Source organism: Lontra canadensis, unplaced genomic scaffold, assembly GCF_010015895.1.
Source record: "Lontra canadensis isolate GAN:19392208 unplaced genomic scaffold, GSC_riverotter_1.0 scaffold1, whole genome shotgun sequence".
NCBI lineage: Eukaryota > Metazoa > Chordata > Mammalia > Carnivora > Mustelidae > Lontra > Lontra canadensis.
In genome coordinates this window covers 75,684,559-75,694,116 of record NW_022630995.1, presented here as the reverse complement: position 1 = coordinate 75,694,116, position 9,558 = coordinate 75,684,559, and the positions used below count along the sequence as shown (strand labels likewise).

At 33.6% G+C, this 9,558-nt stretch overlaps 1 pseudogene; it reads left to right on the top strand.

The window, feature by feature from the left end:
• Positions 1-4,668: 4,668 nt before the first annotated feature.
• Positions 4,669-9,558, top strand: part of LOC116865882 — a 54,792-nt pseudogene continuing 49,902 nt past the window's right edge.

The following is a 9,558-nucleotide window of genomic DNA, read 5'->3' as shown; positions in this document are numbered from 1 at the left end:
CTAAAGAAAGCACAGCTTTTAAAAACTGGTACATTTTTGAAATACCTCTTCACCAAAATATCCCTGTTTTTAAAGACTACCAAAATGTGTTTTCTAAACAAGAACTGGTCCAGATCAGTGTGTACAGCAGAGATGGATGCTTGCTGTTATGTGGTCAGATTTCTTATTCAGATCTGAACAAAATAGTAGTTTTCCCACCTCTCTTCCACTAAAACTTTCTCAACTAAGAATAAATTGCAATTCCTTTATGTGCTTATTTTTCACTTGGAAGCAACCTACATCAGTTCAGAAGTGTTAAATGTTTATGTTTTAGCACTACATAGATAAAAATTTAAATAAGTGGATAAAAGAAGCTGTTTGTTTTTTTATTTAAACGAAGAAGTGCTAAGGAAACAAGCAAATTTGACATAAATAGTAACACTTGTAAACATAAATTTAACAAGACTAAATTATAATAGCATGTTTTCCAAAGCAATCGAACATAGAAATTATTTTTTAAACATACTCAAAATAAATTGAGGACTCAAGAAAATAAGCTAAATATTTATCAAAGAATGATCAAAGCAGCAGGCATTTCTATTTTCATTTTACTTATTAAATGAATCAAATGGCAAAGATGTGAAACTCCTGAACGCTTGGTAGCATTAAGTACATGTTAACTGCCACATGTTATTTTTGGCTTTGAAATTTCAGTCAGAGAGACAATACATTTTGTAGAGTAATTTTAATAGACAGTTGTATCTTTTGACTCCTTCAGTGCCCTGACATTTATATGTAGTTTCATATAAACTCATTTTATTAAGCTCAATTTATTAATGTTTTCTGAGTTGTTACTTTGCACAAGACATAAATGTTCAGAAAATCACTACCAGAAGAGATCTTCCTCTTTTCTTATTTCTGTTACAGAATTGGGCAGCAGTTGCAATTAATATTAAACATACATGGGAGTCCACATTTTAGTGCAAACGGCCACAAATCTGATTCACTCTGTGACCTCCACAATTATCAAATAACTTAGATTTTTTTTAATTGAAGATTTGTACTCTATTCATATTTTATATATTAAAAGTAAAACTAAGGTTTGAAAAACCTGCTTGAACATCCTGGAATAACACATTTTCAAATTATTCATGTGACAATCTTAGCCTTTTTTTTTTTTTTAACTTTTCTAGGAGTACAAATTAGGTGTTACTAGTTTCTCATAATCATTTCTAAATGTCTAGCCAAGGGACCCCAACTCAACAACTCATTATCTAACTTGTTCATTTTGACATTATTTGTTACACCTATTTAATGCTATTGAATGGGCTATTATTATTATTATTATTAACTTTATGACTCTTTTTTTCTGTTTTCTCTGCCATTATTAGAGTTTGTGGTCACCCAATAACCATATCCTAACTCATCATCAGTCTTTCTGAACACCAATTTAATGCTTTCCAAACTATTAGCCCTTTTTTTTTCAAAATTCTAAGAATTAGTCAAAATGTCAATCTCACTGATCAATGTTTCTTTTAATACTGTAGAAATGTACTTGTCAATTTCCTCTACAACTAAAAACAATCAAAACATTTAATGGCTAACATTAACTCTAGTCTTTTGTGAATTCACATACACATTTCACAAAGCTCATGACATGAATACAGCTTATTAACTTATCTGAGCTATCCACTACCTGTGGTTTGATCTCCAAGCTGGTCTTTATCTCACTTCATCAAGAGGGTCCTGTGAGTTCTGCCATTTTCTTACATGATGCTGCTCTTACCTATAACGGACAGGTCCTATCATTGCTAGCACATTACACAACGTCCATCTTTCCACTGAGGTGTTTTTGTTTTGTTTTGTTTTGTTTGTTTTGTTTGTTTTGTTTTTTTATATACAGCAAAAGAAAAGATGGGTTTCAGTCAGTCAGTCTGTCTCTCAGTTTAAGGTATACATCATGTGCCCTGTCTCAGCCCTAATCTTGCCAAATGGAGGAAGCCACAACAAAGCAGTGAAAGAAGAGAAATTTTACTAAGTAAACAGAGACGTAGAAGTGAAGAACTGAAGGTAGAAGTCTCGATGTTACATAAATCCTAAAGGCCAATTGTTGCTGAAACCCAGGCAAATTCCTGCCCTTTCCACAAATGTGCAACCTCTCCTGGCAGTTCATGGGCATTAATATCAAGGCCCATTGGAATTGGGTTTCTATCACTTTTAATAGACCTGCTATAATTTCTTCCACCCACGTATTGTGCTGTCAGATTAATTTCCGTGAATGACAATTTTCTAAAATTAAACAGTGGTGATGGTTTTCACAACTCTGAATATACTAAAAACTACAAATTGTCTATTTTAAAAGAGTAGAAGTTGGATATATCTTTTATTTCCATAAGGATGCATATCCTTAGGTACTTAATCACATATATATGTATTTATTACTTTATTACTTGCCTCCCTTAAACAAGATATCTATCGACTTCAACTTGTTTTTCAGATAAAATTCAAATTTTCATTCTATCCTTTAGTGCTCTTCTCCCCAAAATCAATACAGTACTTCTAAAGGTGCATTTCTCTACTATCCAGTTTGGCTTCTTCATTATCCTATTAGTGCCACATGCTATTTTCCACACTCATTTTTTGGCTTTCCAATCAAGCTATAATATTTTTTTTCCATTTTTATTTATTATTTGAGTCAAAAAGCAATGATGTGTAACCACTGCACACTAAATGGAATTTAGTATATGTTAATTGCCACATGTTATTTGAGGCTCTGAAATTTCATTGAGACAATATTTTTTGGTTGAATAACTTTAAAAGGCAGTCACAGTCTTTTGGCTTCATTAGTACCTTTTACTTCATATGCAATTTTCCATCAATTCATTCTACTAAGTTTAATTTACAAATATTTATAAAATATTTCTGAATTATAATTGTCTACATTTATTTTTTAAATTTCATCTACAGTGATCTATTTGTCTATACCAATTTATTTATTTTTATTTTTTATTTTTTTTAATTATTATTATTTATTATTATTATTATTATTTTTATTTTTATTTTTTCCCCACAGAGAGAGGCAGAAGCAGAAGGAGAAGTAGATCAGGGAGCCCGATGAGCGACTCATTCCCAGGACCCTGGGATCACAACCTGAGCTGAAGGCAGACACTTAACTGACTGAGTCACCCAGGTGCCTTTTACCAACTTATTTTTTAAAAAGCATTATGTATAATTCTTGGAAATGAGTGAAATAAATATAAGGAATTAAAATATTTCTCTACGTTTCTTTCAAAAACTACTATTTAGATTCTTATGCATAAGGAGAAGTCTAGCCCTAGGTCAAAATTTTTCGGGCCCCACTATAGGCAACCACAGAGCCTTTTCCCAGCATGCCTCAACAGGGAGGAAAATTGTCTTCCCACATCTGTTTTGCTGCACAGCCAGTGAATTGCACTCTCATAAGGCAATTGCAGTCAAAGACTCAGGCCCTCCTGGCTCATGAGGCTCTCATGCATAGCTGTATTCCAAGCCCAGGTGCTTCTATTTGGAGGCCTCCTTCTTGGAGGTGTTTGGCCAACATCTTCCTCAGGTGCCTCTGCTGAGTTCTCACTGGGAAAGCTGGGGAATCTTAAAGACATTTTTCTCTATTCTGACTCATTACTGACTAATTTTCATGTCTACCCCTTCCCCTCCCTTCCTTCCCCTCCCTGAGCAGGACACTTTCTTTCTGGGCCTCCTTCATCAGTGAGATGCTTTCTAGTCCCCCACAGATCCTTGACCCTGTACTGGTCCATGGAGAAAATGGAAAGGTGGAGGAGTTTTTGCAGCTTAGCCTCTTGGTTATAGTATTGCAGTGATTAAAGGCTTAACTGTTCTTTCCATTTGGTCTTGTTGCTTTAATCAGCTACTCCAACCTGGCAGCTCAGCTCTCTACAGCTCAGCTCTACCTTGACAGGTAGTATATTTTCGTAATAACTAATTTATTTTCCAAAGTCCAAACAGCAATAATTGGTACTCACCAGATCCAAAAGAAATGATCTCTGAAAAAGTAAATGGAGAATTATTTGCTGTTGTCTAATACTCTTTGTGCTAATCTTTCCTTGATTTTTTATTAGTTAGGCTTGTATACATAATAATGATGAGGATAACATTAGAATTTTCTTCCTTTCCACCATAACAGGGCTGTTCTTAGTTGTGATAGTGTAATTTAACTTAAGTTCACTTTTATTATGATTTTGGATGCTGTTTTAAGAAACTTTTTATATTTGAAAACCTAAATATTAAATCTTACTTTAGCTACAACTTTTAAAAAGCTGTCATCATTTTATACAGCTAGGATTTTCTCAAGTAACCCAAATTAAATCATATGCACTTATGCCTGATGGTGATTTTAGTAGTTTGTCTTATTTAGACAAAAAGTTTTAGAGGAGTCCAATTCTTAATTCTTTCAGAAATGTGTTGAACTAAAGTGCTATGGATCTGTCCTCAAGTGTGATCTAAATATAATGGAAATAAAAAAGTTCATCTAAGAACAGTGGTGTTAGAGTTTTCTAAAAAAAACTTTAGAACATCTATCAAATTCTGACTTTCATTCAGAATCGAGAGTATTTTAAAGTTAGTAGTTCTGAATGGCTTACCAAGGGAAACGAAGTTCAAAGTGTCTTTAGTTAACACTTCGAGTTGAAAACGATGATGCATCGATTTGTGCTAAGCTTCGATACCTTGCCCAAATTCAACAAGAAACAGAATGTGAATAACTGCAAAGAAAATCAAAGAATCTTTTTAGCTATGTTGTCTTTAGCTCAACATGGCAAGTGCTAAATAAAATCTTCGTGTCAAGCAAAATATATCCTGTCATCCACTTACTCAGTAATTCTACTAATCACGCAACATTTATCAAAAGCACAGAGGTAAGTTTACACACACACACACACACACACACACACACGAAGTCAAAAAACCCACAGTACTTTACATCTGCTTTCAAACTCTTTAAAGCCTTTAAGCTCTGCTTCTTCTAAGTGTTTAGGACCACAGCCCATGAAGACTTCTACCAGTTCTCCTGCTGACACCGTGGTGGGCATCTTATTTTCTGTTCAAGTCAGCTGCCAGCATTGAGAAAGAAATTCCTGCTTTCAGGAATTTTCTTTTTTAGTATTTGTTTGGCAACACTTATGACAAGTTATTTTGCTCTAGTTTATTTGGTGTGAGCAATTTTTGCATATATATCAGGAACAATATCACTTATTTAGAATTATATAATCAAATGTATCATCCTGTTTTCATATTATTACAAAAATTGTTCTTATTTTTTTGAAGATTTTATTTATTTATTTTTCAGAGATTGTGAGTGAACACAAGCAGGGTAAGTGGCAGGCAGAGGGAGAAACAGGCTCCCCACTGAGGAGGGAGACCAACACCAGACTCGATCCCAGGACCCTGGGACCATGACCTGAGCAGAAGACACTCAACCAACTGAGCCACCACGTGCCCCAAGAAGCAACTTATTTATAATAAATTATAATAAGATGAACCTTAGAAAATGTGATAGGTTCCTAACTATAGGTGATGACCTTCTATATCATGATTTATAATTGTAGTACAAAGTAACTTATGATGAAAAAAGAACCAGTGAATTTATACTGGAAAAAGAAAAAAGTAGAGAGTGGATGGCTGCTAGTTATGATTTCCAGTTATGAAGAGATGAATAGAAACAGTCAAGGAAAGGATACAGATACATAAATAGTACTTTTTAAAAGAGATTTATTGGGGCACCTGGGTGGCTCAGTGGGTTAAAGCCTCTGCCTTAGGCTCAGGTCGTGGTCCCAGGGTCCTGGGATCGAGCCCTGCATTGGGCTCTCTGCTCAGCAGGGAGCCTGCTTCCCCCCTCTCTCTCTGCCTGCCTCTCTGCCTCTGTCAAATATATAAATATAAATATAAATCTTAAATAAATAAATAAATGAATAAAAGAGATTTATTTATGCGTGTGTGTGTGTGTGAGAGAGAGAGAGAGAGAGTGCACAAACTGGAGGAAGGCAGAGGGAGTGGGAGAGAAATCCTCAAGCAGACTCCTGGAGAGTCTACAGGGCTCAGTGCAGGGCTTGATCAGGGGACCCTGAGACCATGACATAAGTCAAACAAGAGTCAGATGCTCAACTGACTAAGACATCTAGGTGTCCCATAAATAGTATTTTCAAATGAAAAATAAAAGATCACATGTAACTACCACATGCTTGTAACAATAAACTTCAATCCGGAGCATTTACTACAATGCAAATGAAAAGTACGGTGACAGTATAAATACTCACACTATATTTCTTGTCAGATACATTAAAATACACAATGATTTAAGTAAAGCCTAAAAATTAAATATCTACGCTTTGTTCTAAGGTGAGTTGTTTCATCAACTTTTGCTGTGAACTGATCAAACTTAAACTTAACAATTTTTCTTACATTTTCTCACCGGGTCAAAGTTCTAGTTAGCATCTACTTATTTTTTTTGTTTCCAAATGAACTTATTTCTCATCTACAAAGAACAGATTAAGGAAGTGAATATTTAAATTAAGAAGACCAAAGGGGAGGGGAACCAGTTTTAAACATTTAGTATTATATATAATGGCTTGTAAAAATCAGAATTAATATACAGCACCAATCTAAACTATCCCCTCTTGATTTTAATAGTCTGGTGAAGAAATTGGATGTAATGAAAATAATTAGCTTTGAGTTCTGAAAGGCTGTGGGTGATGACTTTTAATGTGTGGATCAACAGCTAAATTCTAGATAGTGTTTTCTCCATGGAGTAGTATTTTTAAAATACAGTTATGTGGACACCACTCACAGAAAATCTGATTTAGTAGATTTTAGGTAGTTCTGGGACACAGAGAATTCTGATAGCTAGTCTGGGGGCTTTTCATTTAGAAATCATAAGTTAGCTGGTTGTGCTTATACTTAATATATTTCACACATTCTGGATATTAATGAATAGTCTTCAATATGAATAAGAATGAAGTTTTTTGTTTGCTTAGCAGATTTTTGTTTGTTTCTAAAGAAGTTTCTTAACATAAGATACAAATTTGTGCCATCCAAAAGTAAGTCTAGTGAATGTAATAAGAAGTTAATGGACTCCACGCTGGGTGTGGAGCCTACGGAAAAAAAAGGAAAAGAAAAGAAAAAAGTTAACTTGAATAATAATTATCCTCAGATTTTGTGAGATTAGACTATACTCATCAACTCCTAAGCTCTGAAACAGTTTAGAAAATTTAGCTTTGTGCAGTGGCAGTACTGTATACAGCCAATGAGGTTTATCCAAGGTGTGATTATTGCAAAGTTTAGAAAATTTAAATAGGAATCTCAATGATGATTATTAACATTCTGAAATATGAAAATCAAGCAAGATGAAAATTATTCATTGTTTAAATTTAAAGGAGAAAATGAAAGAAAATTTTGACAGTCTTTAAGTATGCTGGAGATGAGAGGAATCTTATTTTTTCTAACTTATGAAGTGGTAGAATTAAAATAGCTTATCAATAGAATGTAAATGACAGGGGCACCTGAGTGGCTTAGTTGGTTAAGTGTTTGCCTTCAGCTCAGATCATGGTCCCAGGGTCCTGGAATCGAGCCCAGTGTCAGACTCCCAGCTCAATGGGGAGTCTGCTTCTCCCTCTGCCTCTCCCCCATGACTTGTGTTCTCAATCTCTCACTTTCTCTCCAATAAATAAATAAAATCTTGAAAAAGAAAAAAGAATGTAAATGACAGAAGGTAGCTTCAGAGACTAGTAAATATATAAAATATAGTATCTTCTTAATAAATATTTATTGAATGAATGATACTATATATTAAGTACTAAAAATACATGGCTTCATCTTTATCCAATGTGAGTTAAAGAAAGAAAATATGTTTGTCACATGTTTTGAAAATTTTTCTTCTGCTCTAATCTCTTCTAAGAGAGAATAATTAAAACTATTAGTTATTTTATTAGAACTGTAAAAATATACATATAAATTTAATATTATGTGTTGTTTTTCCAAATTATTTTGTCATCCTTTCATTAAAAGTTAAAAGAAAAAGTTTTGAAAAATATACATATATATTTATATTTCTATATTTATCAACTTTGGTTTATTGTTACTCAAAAATTAGAATATCATCTTTGACATTGAAAAATATATTCAGAAAAGTCATTTGTATAAGATGTTTAAGCCACCACATTTCCTTTTTCAAAATATTGTTCTTTTAAATGAATGTTTTCTATATACATATTTTCAAATGTTCTAGTAAAATGAGCAGAATTTAAATTGTAAACTTATGCAGAAACTGAAGAAGGACACCAGGATCCCACGTGGCCTAAATGACATTCCCCTGGTTGGCCATAAGAATTCTTTAATTCTTTCCAGTTGTCTTATTATTTGCATTCTTTTTGAAAAAAATGCATTTCTGCCTAGGTTAGTTATTTGAGCCCTCTCCAGGAGTCACATATATTGATTTTGTTTTGGTCCATTAGCACTTATTCTCAGCTGATAGGCCAGAAAAGGGGGGGGTTGTGGGGGGAGGTAAGGAACAGTGACATGTCTAGACAGCTCGTTATGTAGGAAGAGGGGGTAATATCACTGCTAAACGATCATTACAGAAATTGCTCACTCGTTTCTTTATTCCTCAAGGCAAGCAAGATTTTATTTATTTGTATAAATTGGTATGCTAGCTAATGTTTTAACACCTGGCTCTTTGAAAGATAAGCCCTGATTTGTAGCATTTGCCAATTTCCATGGTGAAGATAGCCCCACTATTTTTCTACATTAGCTATTGTCAAGCAAACTCACTTAAATTATGGGCTGTTTTTTTATAGACTTATTGTTTAATGTCTATTTCTCGTGTTACAGTATAAATGTTAAGCCTAAGGGTGACATGATATGAATAACAAAAAAAGAAAGAAAATTTCCCTTTTAGAAAGGTAGAGTTTCAACAAAGTAATTGTACATATACATTATTATTTTAGAATAAAGTTGCCTTGGAGGTATTGCTAAAAGGAATACAGTTTCAGAAAAATATCCTGAAAAACCAGCAGTGCCTGAAGGAGATGGTAATTAAGGAATACAGAAAAGATTACCATATAGAATTTTCTACATATTAACTGTAATTAATGTTTTCATTCAGGAAAAATGTTAGAAAGAAAAACCAAACAATTATTTAACTGAGAACTTATGACCTTTTTGTAGCTGGGAGAAAATATGTAATACAGAGTTATAAATCTCTCCAGAAGAGTGCTTAAAACCCTTGGGGGGTAAAGTGAACCAATGGCAATTTACTACTCCATGTAAAGTGTTGCGTTGTACTTTATTTATAACAAAATGTGTATCAAAAGTTCAAATTTTTGTGAAGAAGATGAGAAGAGAGCAAGGAGATGGAGGAGACACTTCCTTGGAGTTTGATATAATTTATTATACTTACCTAAAAATGCAATGGTTTTCCCTTTATCTCTTTCCAAAGAAATTGTCAAAAATATTCTGGAGATAAAAGTTGTAGACTTTGAAAAAACACACTACCTTGAAATCCAGTCTAAAATATTTGATTTGTTACTATGG